This window comes from Cebus imitator, unplaced genomic scaffold (assembly GCF_001604975.1).
Source record: "Cebus imitator isolate Cc_AM_T3 unplaced genomic scaffold, Cebus_imitator-1.0 Scaffold144, whole genome shotgun sequence".
Lineage (NCBI taxonomy): Eukaryota > Metazoa > Chordata > Mammalia > Primates > Cebidae > Cebus > Cebus imitator.
The window spans coordinates 3,491,406-3,517,071 of NW_016107459.1; positions in this window are offsets into that span (position 1 = coordinate 3,491,406).

Sequence of the window (25,666 nt, forward strand, 5' to 3'; positions counted from 1 at the left end):
TGTATCCTGAGACTTTGCTGAACTTGCTTATCAGTTTCAGGAGGTTTGGGGCTGAGACGATGGGGTCTTCTAGATATACAATCATGTCGTCTGCAAATAAAGACAATTTGACTTCCTCCTTTCCCATTTAGGAGTTGTTTCTTATGGCTGAACAAGAAAAGTGGTTTCCTGAGATTTAATCTATTCCTGGTGAAGATACTGTAAACAGTATTGCAATGACAACAAATGATTTAGAATATTACATAAACTTAGTTTATAAAGCAGTGGCAGAATTTGAGAGGACTGACTTTTTGAAAAAAGTTTTCTGTAGGTAAAAAATGCTATCAGATACATCAGTAACATGCTATGGAGAAGTCTTTCATGAAAAGAAGAATTATTTTATTTCTCCCCTCTGTTCTAGATGAAAGAGTCATTTAATGTACCAAAATTTATTGTTGGCTCATTTTAAGAAATTGCCACAGCCACCCAACCCTCAGCAAACGGTATCCTGATTAGTTAGCAGCCGTCAACATGGAGGGAAGACCCTCCATCAACAAAACAATTATGACTCACTGAATGCTCAGATGATCATTAGCATTTTTATTAATAGTGTATTAATAAACTAGGGTATGTACTTTTTTTAGACATAATGCTATTGCATACTTAATAGACTATAGTATAACTTTTATATGCACCAGGAAACAAAACATTTTGTGTGACTCACTTTATCCCAATATTTACTTTATTCTGGTTGTCTTGAACTAAACCCACAATATGCCTGAAGTATACCTGTAAAATATTTATCACTTACCATAATTCAAAGAGTGTAATATATGAACATTCTTAATATATAACATTCTTATAAGGTTATAATTTAAAATACACTCTAGGAAAGTGGCCATGGTTTGTATATGCTTTCCAATAATGGGAATAATGTGTGTTTTCAGATGTAACAACCACTTTGAAAGAAGTGTGTTTATATTACTCCTCAATTATAAAGATGTGTCCCTTTCTCATGTGTTACAAATGTGTAGTTTTACTAAATTAATGCAAGTATTTGCAGTGTCTTTAGGAATTTAAAAACACATTGCTAATTTTAAAACTGATTTGTTATCAGTGCAGTGGATATCTTATTATGAAAATGTATTCTGGGAAGGCAGCTGTGAAATGAAGTGAGTTGCAGGATCCAGTGACAGGAATATCAAGATAACTGCTACTGCACAGAACATCCCTTTTGCCCTTAGGATTGTTGACCAGATTGTATGGTACCTAAATAGTTCCTTTAAGCAGAGAATAATTAGGTTAAGAAAGCAATTAGATTGCTTAACACACCATCAATGACATTTTTTCCTTCTCATTGCATAGAGCCTAGACAGGTGTGCATTGCAAGCACAGAGATCTACTTCATCTTGCTGCTGTCCAAGACAACCATTTATATCAATGAAATGGTTTGGATATTTGTCCCTTCCAAATCTCATGTTGAAATAAATACAATCCCCAGTGTTAGAGGTAGGGCCTGGTGTTGGCTGTTTGGATCATGAAAGTGTATCCTTCATGAATGGCTTAGCGCAATCTCCTTAGTGATGACTGATTTCATGTGAGAGCTGGTTTTTAATAGTCTGTGGACTTCTGCTACTGTATGCCTTACTCCTGCTCTCATCATGTGATGCACTTGCTTCACCCCCCACTTCTGCCATGATTGTAAGCTTCCTATGGGCCTCATCAGAAACGTGCCACACCATGCTTCTTGTATACCTTGCAGAACTGTGAATCAGTTAAATCTCTTTTTTTATAAATTACCCAGTCTCAGGTATTCCTTTGTAGTAACACAAAAATGGCCTAATACAATCAATTTCCTTTGAATAAATCTTTGACCACCTACTAACCTGGAGTGGTCTGCGTTTTTCTTTGTTCTGAGCTTGCCCTATATTTTTGGAGTGCGGTTCTCATTTCTGTTACGTAGTTTTCCCAGTATATCTTTATTTTGAAAACATGTAAGCCATTATATTGAAGTTAACTTCATAGTGTGACAATGATAATATGATAAAATTTTAATAGTTGTATTTATTTAAATACATGTCCCCATGTTTCATATATATGTATGTTCATTTGTGTGTGTATATATATAGGTGCATATGCCCATACATATGTAGTGTGCACTTATATCCTATCCCATGGTTACTCTTTGCTATTATACACTATTATATGACACTTTCATATTATATTTTTCTCATCAATATTAATATTAGAAATATTAATATAAATGTTTATATTATATTAATATTTTTCTAAGCTTAGTAAGCTTTCAGAGTAAGGACCATGCTTTCCTAGTGACTATAATGTTACTAATATTTAGATCAAGTACTAGTACAAAGCAGGTAGACAATGTCAATTAATGTCCACATACTAATTTATTTTTATGATTATGTGGCTATAATTTAACTGGATCGGTTATAGCTCCAATGATTTAATTAAATAATTTTATTTTTGTTTTAAAAATAATACATATGGTTAATATACTGAGTATATACAATTTTTATTGAGAAAATACAGTAAAAATATGTTGGCAAGATTATATAGATAGTAAAACATTATAATTTTTATTGTAAACAATTTTTTATTAAAAATATAATAAAACAAAAATGATTACATAAACAAAAAACCAAATAATAGGTAAAAACACAAGCAATGACATAACATGAAAAGTACAACTAATGTACAAATAATTTGAGGTACTAAGTGCAAATGACGCAATAGATGCTGCTATAGACCAAAATATTTGTGTCCCCTCCAAAATTCACATGTTCACCAATGTGATGGTATTTAGAGGTGGGGCTTTGGGGAAGTGATTATGAGAGCAGAGGTCTCAAGAATGTGACTACTGTCTGTATGAAAGAGAACTCAAACAACTCTCTTACCCTTTCTGTCATGTGAGATTTTACAGAAAGAGATGGTCATCTATGAGCCAGGAAGTGGTCCCTTATCAGACATGGAATCTGCAGGTGCCTGGATGTTGGAAATCCCAGCATCCAGAACTGTAAGAAGTAAATTTCCCTGTTTTATAAGCCACCCAGTCTGTGGTATTTTGTTAGGGCAGCCGGAATGGACTAAGACAGATACTATGACTACAAACATATTAAAGGAGAAGGGAGAGGAAAATGACATTTTGTGAGGTGGTGTGGTCATGAGATTAAGAATAAAAATACAATTTAAGAAAATGATTTTACTAACTTTGAATTGAAGTAGAACTTTTGAGCAAAGAGTAAAGTCAACATTAATTGTCTTATCAAAATAGGTGGAGAATCTTAGCTAGGGTTTGAAAAGTAGTAAATGGAAACAAAATTAAATTGGAGAGTTACTGATAAAATCTGAGAGAACAACCATATGTCAAAGGATAAATAGATACTTTGAACAACTGAAGGAGAGATGGTATATGTACTTATTAGAATTTTAAGAATTGGTTTTGTGAGATAAAACACTGCTTTCTTATTCTATTTCTACTGAACTTTGTGTATGAGCCTGCTATAAACTATCCGAGTTTGGAAGCAGCAACTTGTCTTGTAAACACCATTTCTCCTTTTATGAACTATTTCCAAGGGTAAGACCCTACAAGCTAAGAAATCAGTGTTTATCGATTTAACTATATTTCGCATTAATGCAGTTCTGCTTTCTCTCATTTGTGCTGTATGTAAATGTAATAGTAAATAATCTCAACATGAATCAGTGCATTAATTATTTTAGCATTTCACTCAACAAATACGTATTAATGATCTGCTCTGTGCCAGATATGCTGGAGTAGCCATTACCTTCCTGAAGGACCTTCAGAATTTCTCACCTAAATGAGTTCACATCATTGTGCATTTTCATTCATTTGGAGTAAGGTAGTTTGCTTTAAAATTTCCACAATATTTTAGAGTTATATACATCACTATATAATTTGGTGTTCTTAACTAAACTAAGAAGTACTTAGGCAGGTATTGATATGTCTTACTTTATAGACAAAACTGAAGATTCTAAGGTAAATTTACCTTTTCCCCCCAGTAGATTGTTCTTCCAAATGCTTTTCCTGCTTCATATTACATCATCACATATACTCAATTTTTTAAAGCAAAAGCTATCCATTATCTTCATAGTTTTTTTCTGCATGAGAATAATGTGGAAACCATCAGTCACCTTTATCTACTCCATCTGTCTTCCTTCATTTACTGGCAACAATTAATTGCCAATAGTTACTTTCCTTTCGGTGCCCACTTCTTCTGCCTCATTATTTTGTTAGTAGCTTGTCCTCTTTTATTTGAAGATTTTGCCTCAGCCCAGTGCCTGCACAAAGAAGTTACTCTTTATGTAAATAATAACAAAAAAACTTATCCAGGACAATTGTTTGATGCTCAAATATGCTAATGCATAAAGTATTTATGTCAGTACTTTACATGTGTTAAGTGAGCTAAAATAGTCAATATCTCTATGTGGTTTATAAAATATAAAATATATTATCTCCACTTCCTGTCGTAGAGCTCTAAAACCTTTGTAATTTCCTGAGCAATAGGAGCGTCTTTTTTTTTTTTTTTAATAATGATCCCCTTTTTTTTTTTTAATCACACGGAAGTTAATGAGAAGGATATGACCTAGGGTGGGGCCCATAGGTAACCACAGGATGGGGCTGGTGATTGGACTGCTGGAATGTTCAGCCCACTGGCTAACCTCTGGGAAGGGGAGGGCAGAAGAGTGGTGGAACCTAAGCTCTATACAAACTGTTGAGCAATGAGGTTGAATGAGCTTCTGGATTGCTGAACACAGGGAGGCACTACATGCTTAGAGAGGGCATGGAAGCTCTGCACCCCTTCCCACTTACCTTGCCCTATGTATTGCTTCCATTTAACTGTTCATCTGTCATCTGTACCCTTTGTAATATCCTTTATAATATATTGATAAATGTAAAGAAATCGTTTTCCTGAGTTCTGTGACCCACTCTAGCAAATTAATACAATCTGAGGAGGGGATCATGGGAACCCTGATTTATACTTGGTCTGTCAGAAGCACAAAAATGACAAGCTGGGACTTGTGATTGGCATCTGAAGTGAAGATAGTGTCAGAATTGAATTATGGGACATCCTGCTCCAGAGAATTGGAGAACCGCTGTGTCCAAAAAACTCACATATCCATCACAGAAGTATTTTGTGTTGTGATACTGTAATAGTAGAGAAAGAGAGTGTGTTTTCCAGATCTGAGAAGACTCTGCAATACCCATTTTGCTTTTTTTCAATCTGGAAAATGCTGTAGGGGTGGAGGAAAATCTTCCTCTCTGTCCACTAAAGGCTCACTAAAAATAAACTGACAAAAGAAAAATTAACCAGAGAAAAAGATATACAAAATTTATTTAACATGTATAAACACAGAAGCCATATAAAAGCTATGAGCCTGGAAGAGCACAGCGGCCTGAAGGTTACTACAAAAATACTTTCTTAATCGGGTAGAGATGTATTATAACCCAGAAGGCAGACATTATTTTGTAATGGTTCTCTGTGGAAGCTGGGTAGGACAAGAGGAGTAGCAGAATTGCATAGGAACAAAATTTGCCTTATTATGCAGATGAAGTCCCCCAGGTAAACTCTCAGGGCTGCCCTGATAAGAATAAATGAGGTCTTTCTGGGCATGGTGATGACTTCCAATCTTGCCTCTTCTCCAGTGGTTAATCTGTCTTGGTTATTTAATGACTTTCCTAAGGAGGCAGGGTCTTAAGATGATTGCATTTCTTTTGCAAAGAAGTTTTCTTAGGTAAGGAAATTCCCAAGAGAGTCCCTCCCAGTGCTTTGGGAAAGAGGATCACAGAGAGGGAGGCAGGGGAAAATCAGAGAAAAACCTTGGTTCTGAGAGTTATTTCTGAGGCCTTTCAATTTTCAAAGCATGCAGCATGCCAAAGTGCCATATTTTGGAAAATTGTTTTTCATACCCCAATAATGCCACTTATCTTAAAGACTGAGTTTAGATGTAACTATCTTTGTAAGGCCTCTGTTAAACCTCTTAAGAAACTGTGCCATTTTTGCATATCAGTATCATCACTTTTCTCACTTTATTTAAATTCCTTGTTCAGATGTCTATTTTCCCCCAGTAGACTATAAACTTTTCTGAGAAGAGCAATCTTGTTGGAGATAATTTTGCATTTTTAGGGTCTTATGTAAAGTTTGGCATTTTAAAAGACACAGTTTGTATTTTTTTAATTAATAAAAGAATGAATACCAGATAAAGTGGCTTTTCTAATATTATAATACTAGTAGGTGGCAGAAAAGATCTTAGTTCTCTATAAATAAAATAGTAAACTGACAATGACAAAGATTGCCTTTTTAGAGGAAACCAACTCATATCAATACTTATTAAAATGCTTCCTTAAATTAAACTCATCAAACCCCAGATATTGATGGGGACAGGAGCAATTTTATTTCTGAGCTATGAATAAACCCTTGATGTTTTATCAGTTAAGGTGCATTCTACCTCGAAAGTACTTCCCTTTGTTGGAAGCTTTTGTGTTCTTCTCCACTGAACAGCTTCCATCTCCCTGCACTTAGCTCTTGGCTTGCTTTGAAGCTGGCTACATCAACATACTCAGTCTTCCTTTCAATAGAATAAATAGGTACTTGGCTTATTGGAACCACGCACTATAGGAGTTAATTTTGCCAGGCTTTGCCTCTCGGGTGCACCTGATTTAGACTGAAAATAAAATTACAAGCTCTTTTCCTCTCTATTATAACTTTTCACGTCCAAAGAAAAGAAATGTAATCCAAGAATCAGAAATAATGAATTGTCTCCTGTTCTTCCTGTACAACTTCTGTTTTCTCTGTTTTCTAAGTCCTCCTTTGGCTACTTAATGATTCCATTTTCTACAAAATGTGGTTGTTCATTTGAGATCTGGCTGTTTCACTATAGTGACAAATGGGAAAGTATGATTTTCACAAATAGGCTGAGGTATGATCTGTGGAAGGATACAGGAAAATAATAATAATCATTATAATTTATAGCCACCTACTATATGCCACTTTCTCCCTTATATTGTGTTAGTAATTCTACCATAACCCTGTAAGGTTATTTTTCCAAATGAGAATCAGGCTCAGAGGAATTCAGTAAATTTCCCAAGTCATATAGCTGGGCTAATATACATGCAGGTTGTGTGCTCCAGACACTTTGACACCTGTGTCCATACTTTTGTTCGCATATTTTACCCTTTATATCAGGACTTAAGCCAGAACAAGCCAGTTCTACCAGACATCATAAGAGCATTTTAACCAAAAAGAGCCCAGTGTATAGATGTGTTCTCCAGAAGAGTTAAAACATCCTTAGACTATTTTAACCCATCAATAAAGTAGTAAGGGATATTTGAGAATTGTCCCTTTTGGAACTGTATAGAATGTGTTTTCTATTTCTGTAGGCTCTATTTCTCTGTGCTAATGAAACTCATTTTGAATTACTTTGCACAATGTGTTTTCTAATGGAATATCCAATACCATATAAGCTTAAGCTGTTAGAAATATGTCTACCATAAAATGTAACTTGATAATTTCTGTCATGTCAATTATAGTTATCAGCAGCCACCCAAGACCAATACCACATACATGCTTTCTCTTCAATGTCTGGATTATACTAAGTTACTTTGATTTTCTCACTCATTCTATCTTCCTTCACTATTTTATGTATTTCCTCTCATAAACTCAAAGCAGGCTCTCTAAAGTCTTTTTAAATATATTAATTAGACCCAATAATTTAATAAAAGTCTGACTTGGAATGTGAAAGGAAATTTTTTCCAACTTTTTTTTGTCAAATACCTTATGAACATCCTAGATTAATGACACCTTTATACTCAAATGTTCTGCACATTTTTGAAGTGGGGTCACAGGGAGCCTAGGAGAACCTTTTCATCATCATTGTTTGTATTGCTTAGCTGGAGTCTTGGAGAAGGTGTGCCCCAAGTAGAATCAGGAAATGATCTACACAACTTCAGCTGTGGGATGAACTGTCTGATTGAAAAACACCAGTGACTCACCACCACCTAAATTTTGTCCCAACCTAATAAATGCATCCTATCACTAGTGAACTATGGTTAGATGTCTGGGTTTCCACATTTCCTACCTGCCTGTCATTCTTAAACTTTGAATTATAATTGATTATTACTAACTGTACTAATTTTAGTCTAATTGGATCTATTTTTAGGATTCAACTGAGATAATTTTCTTGATTTTTAAACTGTATTTTCATTCTTATTTCAAAAGAACACCAAATCATTTAAACATTTTTAAATCATGAAAATATTTTGATTAAAAAGTTAATATCCTCCTCTAATGTCCTTGAAAGATATTCACATGTAATAATAATAATTGATTAAACTCATTCCAGACATTTTTCTATGAATAATTAAACACACACCTATGAATGTATATGTGTGTGTGTAAACACATAAATACATATATATTATGCAAATAGGGTATCAACACTTTGTTGAACCCTTAGTAAATGTTAGGAATCACATTATATCAAAGTGGTTATGGGTTACAGCCTGTGAAATTTGACAGCTTGGGTTCAAATTCTGATTCACCTTGGATTAGCTATGTGACTGTTGGCAGATTATTTAACTATTTTATTCTTTTGATTTTTCATCTATAAAATAGTAGTTATAACAATGTCCACTTCTGAGAGCTACAGTGAAGTAAAGAGGAAATGTACTTATAAAACATTTAGAATGATATCTGCCAGTCAGTAAGCGTTGGCTATTATAATTTTTATCTCATGTAAGCCTATTGGGCTATTGTATTAGTTTTGCTGATAAGAAAATTGGAACTTAAAAAGTTTAAGAAATTTTCCTAAGGTTACGCACTAGTTAGAGATGTAATGAGAGATTAGGGTGGGGAATCTGAAAACAAGGTCATCTTTTAACTTCGATACTATCTAAACTACATTGTAAGATGCTATGCCAAATACATTTAGTGAATCACAGTCTTCTGGTACTTAACACTTTCACTTAAAATATAACAACAAAAGAATAGCTAATTTATATTGACTGTTAATTATGTGCTAAGTGCTTTGCATGTGACATCTTATTAAAAAATAATTTTAAAAGTGAAGAAAATGAGATGCAGGTTTAGATAGGTTAAGTACCGTTCTCACCATCAAGCAGTAAGAAGCAGAGTCTGCAAAAGAACTCAGTTCTGCTGACACAAAAGTACATCTACTTAAGCTCCTTGATTTACTTCTACCATATGTTGGACATATTTCTGTATTAGAATAAATGAGTCTACTTAATTCTGTTTTATTGATGTTAAATGTATGGATGTTTTATAATTTATTTAATCCATTCCCATACTGATGAACATTCAGTATTGTTGTCACTAAATACAAAGCTGTAAGAATCATTTATGCATTTGTTTCTTTCAAATTTTGCATGATGATTTTTGTAGGATAACTTCCAAAGAAAGGAAATGACAGAGTTAAAAAAGTTAGAACTAGGGGTGGCTAGGTGGGGGAAATTAAAAATATATTAGGACTTAAACTATTTTGCCATATATAGTTGTACCAGTTTTTCCAGACATCAACAGTATGTGAATGCCTTAAGGTTATATGAACGTGGAAATAGTATTTCTCCATGTTTTTAGGTTGGATGTTTTTAGTTTGGGTTGTCTGAGTGTAGTCTGAAATGGGTTGTGCAATATATTGGAGGAATCCTCTCAGGAGAAAGAATGAGGAGGCAGTGTAGAGGAGAGAAAACAGTAAGGTAAAGATGTGGTCTCAGCTAGAGATTAGCTTCAGTCTACTTCCAAGAGGAACTCTAAATTTTCAGTCAGTCAGTCCTTGACTGCAAATTGCAACCTGAATTAGTGGGTGGAGGTACAAGGGATCTTCTTCAGTTGGGGTACTCTCTGGAGAATGGGTGAATTCTGAGCCTTGGGAATTGAGATGCTAAGCAGTTAGGTTGTGGTGACATTGTATAATAAAGGGAATATAGGAGGTAAACAACAAAATCCAGTATAATTTATGCCACACAATGCATAGACCCATTTAGGTCTAACACCACATTTACTATAGACAGGCACAGTTTTGGGGAATTTTGGTTAGTCACAACTTCTGAGAAAACTTACAAGAGGAGAACTGAGAGATACTGTAATTGTTCTGGAGGCTAAGTAATATTCATCATCTCTCTCCTTCAAAATTCTTTCTAGATTGCCCGCCCTCCCTTTTGGGTAGCACTTTTGCAGGTCTTGGTGGCTTACAAAGTGGGGTATCCATATAATCATGTCAAATGAAGCTAAACTCACTTTTACAAAGCCATTATTAGGCCTTGGTTGTGCCTCTTATTCCTTTTTGGTTTAATTCAGGTTGGGTATAGGAAGAGATATGTAGGAAGATCACCAGAGATCCAAACTCCTCCTTGACGCAATTATGTAATGGCAGCCTGCTTCCCCTTAATGATGAGGGTCATTTATCCCTGTTTGCTGGTCTATTGGAGCAAGGAACCCCATGAGAACAGGGGGCTGCAACAGCTGTAAGCTTACACATTTTCTTATCTCCCAGGGATATGTCTATTCCGTAGGACTAAAGACTCTAGATACTGAGTCTTTTGAGGACAGAACGCACAAATTTCCCAAGCGCAGCATCATGATTGATGATAAGCAAGGCAAATCCTACTTTTTACCCATTGGTCCTTGAATGCATTCAGTTTTCCTGGTGTTCACACGGAACCATACAGACACCATTAGTTTAAGGCTTATACTGCATCTTGAAAGATACTACCTCATTTTTATATACTATCATTGTATTAGTCCATTCTTATATTACTGTAAAGAACAACCATTGTGGAAGACAGTGTGGCGATTTCTCAAGGATCTAGAAATAGAAATTCCATTTGACCCAGCAATTCCATTACTGGGTATATACCCAAAAAACTGTAAGTCTTTCTACTATAAAGACACATGCACACATATGTTCATTGCAGCCCCGTGTACAATAACAAAGACCTGGAATCAACCCAAATGCCCATCAATGATAGACTGGACAAAGAAAATGTGGCACCTATACACCATGGAATACTACGCAGCCATAAAAAATGATGAGTTCATGTCCTTTGCAGGTACTTGGATGAATCTGGGAACCATCATTCTCAAGAATGGTGTTCTCCGGCACAAGAACAGAAAGCCAAACACCGCATGTTCTCTCTCATAGGTGGTTGTTGAATAATGAGAACACGTGGACTCAGGGAGAGGAGCATCACACACTGGGGGGATTTGGAGGGGTAGGGGAGAGACAGCAGGGGGTGGGAATAGTGGGAAGATGGGGAGGGATCACATGGGGAGAAATGTCAGATATAGTATGCACCTAAAGTAAAACTAAAAAAAAAAAATTGACTCACAGTTCCACAGGCTATACAGGAAGCACGGCTTGGAGGCCTCAAGAAATTTACAATCATGATGAAAGGGTGAAGGGAAAGTAAGCAAGTCTTCACATGGCTGCAGAAGAGAGGGAGAGAGATCAAAGGGGGAAGTGGTACACACTTTTAAACAATCAGATGTCATGGTAACTCAATCACTATCATTAGAACAGCAAAGGGGAAATCAGCCCCCATGATCCAATCACCACCTACCAGATCCCTCCCCAAAATTGGGATTTATAATTCAATATGAGATTTGGGTGTCTAAAGGCAATGGAAGCAGTATCTGAGTTGACTGTCTCCCCACTCGATTGATAGTCCTGCAGAAAGTATATCTTTACTATAGCCAGAACAAAAGGGAGAGTTTTCATATAACACAGTTTAATGGAGACAAATATGAGAAACCCTGTTGGGACTGCCAAAAATAATTGAATGGAAAAACTTTCAATAGCTTACTTAGATTTCCAGAAATTTTTGGTGGAGTTAGGAGCTCCCAATATACTGTTTATTGCTGTTAATGTAACTCTATTGAAACTTTACATATAGTCTAGAAATGAACTGATATTTTTGTTTGCTTAAGTAGATGGAAGTTTTTAAAGTAAATTCAAAACAAATTTTATTTTCTCAGGAGTTGTTAGAAGGGAACCCTGTTCATGCACACAGGCTTGACTAGGGAAGCAACACATTGCGGTCAGCCTTTGCATCTGTGGATTCTGTATCCACAGGTTTAACGAACTGTGGATCAAAATTTTGTTTTAAAAGAAATGGTTCTGTTTTTATTGAACATGTATAGACATTTTTCTTCTTATTCTATAAACAATATAGCATAACAATTATCTATGGCATTTACTTTGTATTAATTAACATTACTATAAGTAATCTAGAGATAGCTTAAATATACTGGAAAATGTGCATAAGTTATATGCAAATGCTGCACCATTTTAGATGAGGAGCTTGAGCATCTGTGCATTTTGGTATCTACAAGAGGTCCTGCAACTAATTTCTCATATCCATGGGAAGGGATTATATAAATATTCTTGATTTGAAAGTATTATCAGAAGCCATTCTGAAATCTAACAGCTGTAAACTTGAGCCATTGGTAATGAGACATGGAAAACAGCATAAGAATTTAAACCATCACTATTCTGGGGACAGACAATTTGGAAAACGTGAATGAAACAAATGTTAAGTGTTCTTTGACAGTTGACGTGCCATTTGTTAGAGGACAAATGTCACATATCTATTGAAATTTATTATTAGCCAGTTAACATGTTTAATTTTATGATCTTTTTTTGTGAGACATAAATTGCAGTTGATTTTCTTATGCAATCTGAAGATGATATCAATATTACTACAAGATATCAATATTACCCCAAAATATCAATAGCAAAGGAGTTCTTGAAATCATCTAAATATAATACTGCTAAATTTTACTAAGCATGTTATTTTAGTTCAGAAAAAAGTGGGTATTTTCACCATAAAAATCAAATTTTGGGTAAATTAAAGTTCTACTCTTTACTTGATGTACAATCCAATCCCCAGGACTATCCTTAAGGAACATTCTACTAACTTTCACCAGAATATATTTAAGAGCATAGAAATAGCAACATTCTCTGTATTTCTAGAGGTAATATCAGATAAATCATTTTAGTAAAGAAAATTTAAAATATAAAAGCCTATTTCACCTTAAATATACGTGAGAATATAAGAGGAATAAAGTCATCTCACTTTCTCTGTCACCCTTGGACTATAGAGAAGAAATATTTTTAGCAACAATACAAATAATAGATTGGAAGGGAGAGACTGATTAGAAAATAACTTTGAGACTTAAGTGAAAAATAATGTGACAGATTGCTGGAAGAGAAAATAAAAGTAAGAATATTTGGTTTTCACAATGAGAATCTACTTTTTAATGCAAAGTTGTCAGAGCTCTCTCTAAAGTGATAGGATATACAGCTAGTGCTCGACTTACAACCACGGTTGGGACCGCGGACCGTTCGTAACACGATTTGATCGTAAGTTGAGTAGGCTATATGTACAGTTGAAATGGTGCACACGGAGATGGTAGCGCTGCTGGAAGCTGGTCCGCACTGTCATACGCCCAGCTGGGTAACGTTTGTGCTGCCAGACGTGGAGCAGTCATGGCTAGCGATTGTGGTCGTAAAGTTGCATAGGTTGTAAGCCGATCAATACCTGTATTGGCTTGCGAATTATGCTTGGTGTTAGGTCTAACTGAGCTTCAAGTTCTTAGACCTTCCTTCCTAACCCTCCTAAATATGAAGCACTAGATGTGTCACAACCATGTCACTATGAAATGACTTCCAAAGAGCATCATAACCCTTTTCAAATAACTTAAACATACTTATAGTCATTGATCCGCACCTGCCCACAGCAGATGCTAATACTTTGGAGGTTTGGTATTTCTTTATTTATTATTTTTTGAGACAGAATTTCACTCTTGTTGCCCAGGCTGGAGTGCAATGGCACGATCTCAGCTCACCTCGACCTCTGCCTCCTGGGTTCAAGCGATTCTCCTGCCTCAGCCTCCTGAGTAGCTGCGATTACAGGCTTGCGCCACCCTACCAGGCTAATTTTGTATTTTTAGTAGAGTCAGGGTTTCTCCATGTTGGTCAGGTTACTCTCGAACTTCTGACCTCAGGTCATCCGCCCACTTCGGCCACACAGAGTGAGGATTACAGTCATGAGCCACCACACCCGGCCTGCCCCAATTTTTTTAAACACATAATTAAAATTTCAACTTCTATAGCTATGAAAGTTAATCATTAAGGTTTCATTGAAGCTCTTTCTTTAAATTACTGATTTACAGGTAACCAGAATTTTCATAAGAAAAAAATATGTATGTATTTGGGAGCAGCTTCTCCTATCAAACATTAAGATAAAAACTCTTTGAGGAGGTAACAATAATACTATCTACAAGTGTCATATATATTAACACATGCTTAGCCAAAGTACTAATCTATCTTATCCTTTTTAGCCTAGAAATGAGTTGATACTTTTATCTGCTTACGTAGATGATATAATCTTCTCAACTCACCTATGAGCTTTTCCTCCTCACTGATATATTGAATAGGTATAATGTACCTGTAGCAGTCAACATTGACTCCAAAAGACATTTCCGTTCTCATAGTTCTTCCTGGTGCCAACCTTCTCATACTGGCCAGTGGAGATTTTCTTTCCTAATAGATGACATTTTTGCAGGATGCCTCCAAAAGATTAGGTTTCATCTTTTGGAATGTAGCTGGTTGAATTCCCAAAAGAAATAATTTGTTGTGCCAGCATTTTAGTGGAATTATTTTAGCAGACATAGGGAGGATTGATTACTTTTTATCAATTTTAAATAAACTTCTCCTAAGCTATTAGAAACATTGTATATGTCTGCAGTATATGTGTTGATTTAGTTATTATAAATATTATTCCTGGGATTAATATGAAATTTGCCTATGAACAGCTTTGATTTGCCTTGTTTTAGAATTCGCTGATTTATGATATGCCTTGTGCTATCAGCTTGCAGTGATGAAGTCTATGACAAAGAGTTTTATGAGAATCAGAATTTATGAGGATCAAAATTATAGTTATGGTAGAGATGTAGTTGAGAATATAATCCTCTAGTCTACACTTCAGGAGAAATCTTAAATATGCCTTTTCCCTTCAGTCTAGTATCAGGAAGAACTATCTGGATTAATGTTTTGATTTTGTGTTTAGACATTTAAATTACTTTATCTAATCTTTTCATTTTTTTTCTCACTAAGAAATTTGAGCCAAAAATTTTGGTCACCTCTAATATATATAAAAGAAATTACATGGTGCAATTTTATATACAAATATTTCTATTATTTCTTTTATCTACCCATATATTCCCTTTGTCCAACTTTCAAAACAATTTATAGTTGTATGTCACTTAATATAAATATATTTTGAGAAATGCATCCTTAGGCAATTTGTCATTCGGTGAACATCATAAAATCTGCTTACACAGACCCAGATGGTATAACCTACTGTAGACCTAGGCTATATGGTATAGCCTATTGCTGATAGACTACAAATCTGTATAGCACTTTACAGAATACTGTAGGGAATACATTTGTGTATCCAAACATATCTAAAATATAAAGAAGGTATAGTAAAAATATGTCACAAAAGATTAAAATAGTATACCTGTAAAGAGAACTGACCGTTAATGAAACTTGCTGAACTTAAAGTTGCTATGGTCAAGTCAGTCAGTGAGCCATAAGTGAACATGAAGGCCTGGGACGTTACTATGTGCTAGTATAGACTTGCTAAACAGTGTACACTTAAGCTACACTAATTTATATAAAATAATTTTTTCTCTGATAATAAATTAACCATAGCTTACTGTAATATTTTTACTTTATAAACTTTTAATTTTTAAAACTATTTGCCTCTTTTGTAATCACACATAGCTTAAAACACAAATACATAGTACAGGTGTACAAAAATGTTTTCTTCCTGCTCATATTCTATAAGCTTTTATCTGTTTTTAATTTTTTTTTTCTTTTGGTTTTTAAACTTTTTTTTTTTTTGCTAAAAATGAAGGCACAAACACAAACATTAGCCAAGGACTATGCAAAGTCAGGATTATCAACATCACTGTTTTCCACCTCCACATCTTGTTCCACTGGAAACTCTTCAGGGACAACAATGCATATGGAGTTCTCATCTATGATAATAATGCCTTCTTCTGTATACCTCCAGCGAGACCTGCCTGAGACTGTTTATTGGTAGCATCATATATATACATATATATCTATATATGTGTGTATATATATGTATATATGTGTGTGTGTGTAGAAGAAGTATGCTCTAAAACCTTGATAAGAAGTACAATACAGTAAATAGTAGGCAATAGGACATTTTCGTAGCTCTATTATAATCTTATGATACCACCATTGTGCATACAGTCTGTTGACTGAAACATCATTATGTGTCACAGGACTGTATTTGTTTTTACTATGTTATATATTTTTAGAAATGGTCTTAAATATTTTATGGAATAAGACTGAGAATAAACTATTTTAATACAGTTAGGCTAACAGTTTTTGCAGCTGCAATAACACTTGTCATTTAAATATTTTTATTTAACAGACAAAAGTTTTCACATGATTTTATTGTTTTCATTTGCATTCTTTTGATTTTCAGTGATTTTATTTTTATTTGTTTTTGCTCTTATTTGAGCTTTTTGTTTATGCCCTTTTGTAATTTAGTTGCTGTATATACTAGATGGGTAGATAGGTAGGTAAAATAATAGAAAGCTATGGCTAATTCAAATACAATGCATATATTTATCTTACTTGATAAAATATAGCTCCACTGACTTTTTATTTTATTTTTAATACTAATTTTCACTGGACAACAGGTTTATCTTTCTGTGCAAAAAATGCTTTCCCATCCTAGCTTTTCTATGAATGCTGACTGCTTTAAAAATACTTCTTAACGATAGGCAAACACTGTAAGTATTCAAAAATGGAAACCAATATTAAATAAAAAACCTAACGCTTATAGTATTCTGCTGTTCCATGATCAATAAAAATTGCCAGTAGACAGCTGCTCTAGTCTACAATTTTTAAAAGGAATGCTGCTTTAGCAATAGTACTGGGTTGAGAAAAATCAATACGATTGAATATATGGAGTTAAAATGGCAACTATTTCATAAATGTTAAAGTCAATAAAATACCCATAAAAAACTCAATGTTATATAAAGTGTATACAAACTTATGATGATGGATCTACTGTGTCTTCAAAGGAAATTTAAATGTGTTAAGTAGTACATTTATACAAGTAGTGTATTTACACAAGAGTTCTAACATTTAAGTAAATGGTATGAGTCTTGTATACTCTAATCTAGGGTGTCTGTGTTTTCTTTGATATGTTATTATGAGTAATCTTAATTTAGGCCCATAACAACATATGGACATAAAATAAAAGATTTGTATGACTGAATGATTCTAAACTCATGAGTAATCTTTTGTCCATGACTTGAAATCAACTTCCTTGCACAAAAAACTTTCCAGCCATGTTATTGGCAGTTAAAAGAAATAATCCATCTAACTTGACAAACTTACCATTTACAAGAGTTCTAACAAATGGTACCAAAATGTTGTCCTAGCAATATAGGTTTCCCTTGCTAGTATGCATTTTTGTTGAATCAACTTGTAGATTATACATCTTCAATGACATAAGTTTTACAATCCTAAGCATTATAGACTGAGAGTTAGACCTTTCCTGAGCACCCTAGTTAAAGCAAAACTCCCAAGTCTCAACTGACTCTGACAAGCAAAAAGATGAAAGGTGAAGATTTACTATTGCACATTTACAATACAGACTCTAAATTAACTTCAACAACTGCTGAAATATATCAATTAGCAAGGCTTCATGGACTAAATCCATACTGGAATTCAAATTAGTTATAGTTGGGGATCCTACTAAATTTGAACATAGTCTCCCCTGTAATCTTAGGGGGATTACTAAATATAAAATAGAGAGCAAATAACTATGTCTCACCTTACTATTGCATTTCCTAAATTTTTAATAGTGATAGCACCATTGCTTTAAAACATCTCATAGCAGGCCCTGTAGTTCTGACTTAACAATTACATTAAAATTAAATGGAATCTTTGGCACTTAAAAATGGGCTTGACAAAATGGGAACCCACAGACCCTTGTCACTAGTTAAAATAGTTAATATGACCCAATGTAAGTGAAAACAAGGCATTCAAGGATTACAACTTTTCATATTATATGCAATAAATACAGGGGGATTATCTCATTTCTCTATCTGATAGTTCAATTTGGCATTTTCTTAAACTTGAAAAGATTAAATAGCTGCTCAGAGTGAATTACACAATGCTATGGTACCATTCATTTAAACACACTACATTCAATAGCTAATCTTGTTAAACATTTGGACTATAATCACCAGAATATCTTTTCACAAGATGAAACCACATCTATGACTGGGAATAACATACCTGTAGGATAGATGACATTTCATATCCTTAGTCCATTTTCAGAAGCCACAGATCTAGAAGAGGCTACTCATCTCATAGACCCATTGGCTACCTGAAAATTGCCTATGGGGTTAACTGAGTGAACTGCAGTGGAAGTTCATAAACTTTACAGATAGGGTTGATTGCCACCATGATTGGTGATGGAACTTAGTGGAATATTGCTGTTTTCTGTCCTTTAAAGTGAATGTTCCTGATAAAGGAGAAAACCCTAGGGTCAGCAAAATTGGACAAATTTCACACATTCACTATAGTATTGGATGTGCTGGTCAATATTTGGTCACATCTGCCTGTTTTTGCCAAACATTGGGCCACTGCCAACAATCTAGCTGTTTTGTTTGGCCAATGGCAGCAACAGTTTATGTCTAAAGTTGCCCTCTTTGGAGTAAAAAACTCCAGGAATCTCTTGCCTCACAGATAACCCAAATATAATTTATACTAAGGCCACAATACAAGACTTCACCAGGACACTGTATTCTTTTTGGAGTTCTAGACATTACAGTGACCAAGATACTTATTCCACTTCTCAAAATATATTAAGCTGAGCTCTTGAAGAAGACATTCAATGGAAATTCTACCTCTTACAGGTTCCAAGTTGCTGGTTTTCATGAAGAGGCCTATCGACGTCCTTGTACCTATTAAGTTACAAAATGGCAAATAAACCCATGCTTGTATCATTCTTGTCACAGGCATCAGTTAGCCTAAATGTTTGCTCACTGAGGAGAACACATTTCTTACATCAAAGCCATGGAGATTCTTCAATTGGCTTTATCAGCCATAAAGGAGACATTTCTAAAGTCCAAATTTTCAACAACTTTCTTGCCATGTGGCCCGCCCAATTAAGTGTCTACTGCACTTCCTAGGGAGACACTTTTTACTAAGAATATTAGTTATCACTAACATGCATATTTGATGGGATGAAATTTAGTGGTTAATTGTAACATGTGGCCTAAAATTTTATATGTTGTCTCAACATCTTGGAGCCTCATAGGGCCCTAAAGACCTCTGCTCTCCCAGATGTGTTACCCACTCAGTGGGAAAGTTTCCCTACCTGACTAGTTTTCCTATCGGCTGAAGCAACTGCATTCTATCCACCTTCTATCTAATGGGTTTCATAATGTCTGCTAGGTGAGGAGCACTCTAACCTCTTGTTACTACAAAGACTGCCTCCTGTAGCCCCTGCTTATTCACTTTACCCCAGAATGCAATGACTTTGTGGTTCTGTGAGATATGCAATGTCTCCCTCTCTCTCAGGTTATGAGTATATGTGACTGACAAACTGCTATTAATCTCATTTGTCCCATAGCATTTCACCCTGTTTAGGGTGGGGATGCTTCTCTCAGCAATGAGATAAGTAGGAGCTGATGAGAACATACATTGCCATCTATTTTTAAAATATGAAATAACTTTTCTTTAAGAGGCAAACATTACTCTTTTTCTTTCTTCAAATTTTATTTCCACTATACTAATCACACATCTGAAAAGATATTAGGAACAATATGTGAGTTTAATAAAATATATACACAAAATCATTTGCTTCTTGATATTATAAAGCAAAAATACATAAATGCATATTTAAACACATATGCAAAGACATATCAAAAAATTATTTAAAATCTGTATTACATAACAAAGAAAATATGTTGGAATAAATTTACTAGGAAATGGCAACATATCAAAAAGAAAAAAATAATTCACCTAGAGTTTTAAAAAGTCTTCAGGGAAATTTTTATAAAATAAAGAAAATATACAAAACTTACTTTATTGTATTTTAAGCATAGAAAACTACAAAAATTAAGACTTTCTAGAACTAATGCAGAAATAGATCAGTGGAAATAAAAAGACTAAAATAATAATGGCTGTCAAAGCATAATCGGGTGAGAGATTACAAAAATATGGTGTTTAAAAACTGTTAGTAACTTGGAAAAGTAATTTAGACCTGTTACATCTTATAGTAAAATAAATTCTTCATATGCTAAATATGTAAAAAACAATACTAGTTCTAGAATTAGTCCTAGATTTTAGTCCTAGATGAGAACTAAATCTGATAGTCCTAAATCTAATAGTCCTAAAGTGCCATGTAAGGACTTTCTTGAGCCCTGTACAACATAAATAAAGAAAAATATTAATAACTTTTATAAAAGAAAAATTAAGAAAAGTTCTTCATGGGAAAATATCTTAAAATTTAAATGAAATATAAACTAAAAATGATATCTGTGAAATGCTAAAAGCATTTTATGATTTCTCTATAAAAACAAATTGTTAAAAAATAGGTACATATCTGAACTAAAAAAAATGGACTATGGAAATAAATATCTTGGAAAGTGTCAGTGGCATACAAGTATAGGAAGAAATAATCAGATTTATTATCAAAAAAGAAAGATGACTAGAATAAAATAATAAATGTAATTATTTTGAAACCTTCAAAACCTTGATTCATTCCAAGAATATAGCTAAATAACTCTATGGATTTCTTAACCTCACAAAACATCTTATTTTATATATGTGAAGTTTGACTTGCAAAAAGAACACATTCATGCTTTTACTTTAATTGCAAACCAGGGCAATTATTATAATAACTTGATGAGGATTGGAACTCAGAGAAAGCTTGAGTTCCAGTCCTCACCAATACTTTAATTGCAGCTTTGTGGTGACAAATCTAAGTTGTGACTGAATTCTTGACACAGAGAAGCTGTGAGAAAATGTATATTTGTTACATCAAGCTTTTAAGTATGTAGTGATTTGTTATGCAGCCATGGATAACTAGTATAATGGGCCAACTCACTTAAATTTGGGAAGTTCAGGTAACTCCCAAGAGCATTCAGTTAATCTAGAAAGTTGAGAGGGCTTTACAGAAGATAAGAATATGTGCCAGGACTTAGGAATTACTCTGCAAAGAAGAAATAGTGTTAACAAAATGACATCATGGAAAGAAAGTGAGTATAAGTCAGCTTGATGTATGAACTTAAGCCACTGTATAACTATATATGTAGATAAAGTATATACATCTCTCTCTCTCTCTCTGTCTCTCTCTCTACACACACACACAATCTGTTTTTCTCATCTAGTTGAATGTTTCAACAATCATGTGAGGCAAACTCTATATTTTTCTTTTAATTCCTGATCGAAGTGGCTAAGTACTTTGACCACTGATTAACACAGCAGAACAAGGATTTGGAATCAAGCTGTGCAACCCAAGGTGCTTTTACTTTTTAGTTTCTCTAACCAACACACAACACTGCCTCGCTCTGTGTAGTAGGGCATACATAGAAATATGTCAGAATTTGATCAGTTCATGTCCACAGACTTTAATGCTAGATTGAGGAATTTCAACCCTATTCCACAAGAAAATAAGAGCCATTGGGGTATAGAAGCAGAAAAATAGAATTTAATAAAATTGATGTTTTGAGAAGTATTACAAAAGGTCATGAGTCCAAATACCTTAATCTGATTTAAAATATCTGTTGACTAAGGTTGCTAGTTTCAATAGTAGCAATAAGAAAATGTCATTTATAGAATCATGTATATTTTCCCAGATGTGTATTGCTTTGAGATATAATTAACTGGTATAAAAATTGACTTAGGAAACCAGAGTTAGACATTCTATTTCCAGCTTTTCTACCAGCTTGCTTTACGACTGTGTAAAATACTTTAAAAATCGTTAAGCTTTTTCTAATTTGTAAGTTGATACTTTCTTATCCTCTAATGTCTGATCCTATAGTTTTTCTTTAAGGTTGATATATTTTCTATAAGAAGACTAGATCATCCATTACAATGATAATAATGCAGCATTTCACTAAAGAAAATATAGCTGAAAAAACAAGAGCATTAACCTCTAGCATAATCTAAGGTTTCTTGCAAATAATGTGTATGAAGCTCCAGGTGAAAGGCCTAATATGTAACAAATTACGGACTGGCAATAGCCAAAAGTTGGCTGTTTTTGTGTTATGCTTAACTATACATAAACAGTGTGGTTGCTCAATTATATGTATGAACAGACCTGATAGATGGTTCCCTGATTCACTCTGCTCTGCTAAGAGCTAGATTTACTCTCCCGATCGTCACAAAATCATTCTGATTATTCCTCTTGTATGTGCGACCTAGCGACCACAGTTTCCTATCATTTTCCTCCACTGTGAAGTGTTTTCAGACTATTGAATATTTGTTCAAAAACCAGCACAGAATCACCTAAAACCCGTTACCAGGAATGAAAATACATTAAAGATCATCATAGGTAACTGTACACTAAGATGGAAGTAATACATCACAGAGAATTCTTCAGAGACCCAGCTGTCTCAAAGCTTGTTTGAATCAGTAATATTCTCCCCTTACATGTAAAATTGCTAGGCTGAAACCTCCTCAGAAAACCAATACTATTTGGATTAGCCCTTATGAAACTACCATTTTCAATGTAATATTTCAATTGTTCCTGAACATGTCTCCAGTAGAAACTAGGACTTACTTTAACCACATAGAAATAGAGTAATTCAGGAAAAGAGTGCCTATATTATAAATTTGAAATAGTTGCTGAAAAATGGACATCTAGGACTTATAACACTTGTATAATCATAAAATTATTACTACTTTAGTTTTTTTTTCCCATTTCAAGGGTATAGATTGAATCTATTGTTACTGTCATTCTGTGTATTCGAGGTGACCTATTTTTACTGCTTTTGGATTTCAGAAAAATACAGTTTAAATAGATATAATAGTAGTTATTTACTCTTCATTGAATTTTTCCAGCAAGACATTTAAAATAATTTTACTTCTTTCACCATCTTTAAATTTAATTTCACAATTACACAGATTAAAGAAAGAGAACCAAATTGTATCTCAGGAAAAGAAAAACATATTTGTGCCCATTGTCTTAATTTTCTATTGTTAAATGATGCAAGTTAGTCGACCACTAAATAATGCTTTATAGATTCACATTTGAGACAGTTTCTGTTATATTCTTCTGTTCATAGTGATAATTCTGTGTTTTGCTTAATTTAGTTTGTTTACAGTTAAAAACACAAACCTCCTATTCTTAATTACATATGTTTTGTTCTTGGTAGTAATAGTGTAATCAATGATCAAGTGTACCCAGCTTTTAGAACAGTTTGATTTCTATAGGGTATTGGTACCACCTCATTTGGTGGACTGGTTTAAGTGAAGCTAATAGGGGTAGTATTAGTGAAGGCAGCTCTGGAACAATGCTTTCAAATTATTTTAAGGACCGCAACTCTTGCTGTTATATGCAATCTTCCACCCATTGTGGAAAGTACATACTACATTTAAAAGCACAGAATGTGATCTATTTATATCTGAACAATGTTTTCATGAAACATTTGTGATCCAGGTGCTTTGAGAAGCTTATGTCTTTTGACTTTGACCATGTTAAAAGGTCCTTCAGACTGAAGATGCTGTAAACCAGGATAAGTTTCAAAATAAAAGATAGGGTTACTCTTTGCAGTTGAAAAATCTTTTGGCTAACCTTTTCCTATAGGTGTAAATTTACATGTACATAAATTTTTGCTGCTACACTTTATAGCCACTTATTTGTGATGCCTCTGAAATGTATTTTCTTAAATGGCTGACATCATCTTTAAAGTTTAAAAAGTGAGAGAAAAGGAAAAGAAGAAAAAAATTAAAAAAAAAAAAAAAAAAAAAACAACAGTTTGCATGCCCAACTTAACTTTCCAGCATTTAGGACAGGTCTTCCAAACAATGGATTGCAAATGCTGGTTCACTTTTGCTTTGTTTTCAGAAAGTAAGCAGCTACCTATTTACTCATAATGTGAAAATTCTTATGGTAGTCTTATTAGAATCTTCAGCTGACATCCCCAATCAGTGTTTATCGCCACTAGCTTTCCCTGTGAGACCTGGTTAGCAGTGTCAATGCTAGAAATAAATTAAATACATATAAACAATAAGGACACAAAATATTTCTCTAATATCACAAGGTTTTGTTTCCCAATAACATTATAAACAGATAATATTCTCTTAAAAAAGTTTCAATTGAGGCCAGACACAGTGGCTCATGCCTACAATTTGAGCACTTTGGGAGGCCAACATGGTGAAATCCCGTCTCTACTAAAAATACAAAAATTAGCCGGGCATTGTGGTGAGCACCTGTAGTCCTAGCTACTTGGTTGGCTGAGGCAGAAGAATAGCTTGAACCTGGGAGGTGGAGGTTGCAGTGAGCCTGGATCGTGCCATTGTACTCCAGCCTGGCAACGGAGCAAGACTCTTTCTCAATTAAAAAAAAAAAAAAATTACAATCGAAAACCTCTTCAAAGCAGTGAAAGCCAACATATTAATATTTATATTTATTTACTTTTATGTATTATTCTCATAGCATTTGTACTGTTTAAAAAACATATTCTTAGAGAAACTTTTCCTGCCCCCAAAACAAATTCTTTAATCTGAATTTTTTAGTTTATTTTAGTAATCAAATTTAAAAATCAAGAAAACCGGCAAGACATTTAGATCCATTTTCTGATACTGCACTACATTCTATTAAATGGTACTAATTGCTTTGAGAATGGAAATTAATTGAGAAGCCCTCACTATCTTTGCATAGTTGCTTGAATTCACACATTATCTTTGCAGTTAATTCTGAGTAAGCAGTTTTTTTACACTGTCTTCATGTACCATGACCTAATATGAATAAATGGATGTGCAATTGGCCAGTGCCTCACCACTAAAATGCTGGGATTCAATGTAGCCAAAATACATAAAAATGACAATATACTTATTTCCCAATTATCCCACAGCAGCAGAGTAACCAGGGTTTCAATGTGAAGTATAATTGATTCCTAATTACTGTACTTTCACAGAAAGGCCACAGTCCATAACTTCATTAAATAGTGAAAACACAAATAACTATTCATAAGGAAAGAATTAGCATTTACTATATGCTTATTTACTTTCTAATCTGTACATGTTTTAGATTCTAGACTGTGGTAAGGCTGCACAGTCTGAAATAATACATCATTCAAATTTTCTTCTGGGAACAGAACATTTCTCCAGTGATGTTCGTTTAGAAGAGGGAATAAAACATTGACTATTTGATATCTGATGCTCTCTACAAGGGCTTGGCCCAATTCTTGTTCATTTTCAAAAGTGGGATGTATAAGAGCAAGTATCCATCTGTGAATTGAGGGTACATTCACTGTTATATATATTAAGACTTATTAGGGCTCATGGACAATGAGAGAGAAGAAATGATAATGTGATAGCACAGAGGGGAATAAGA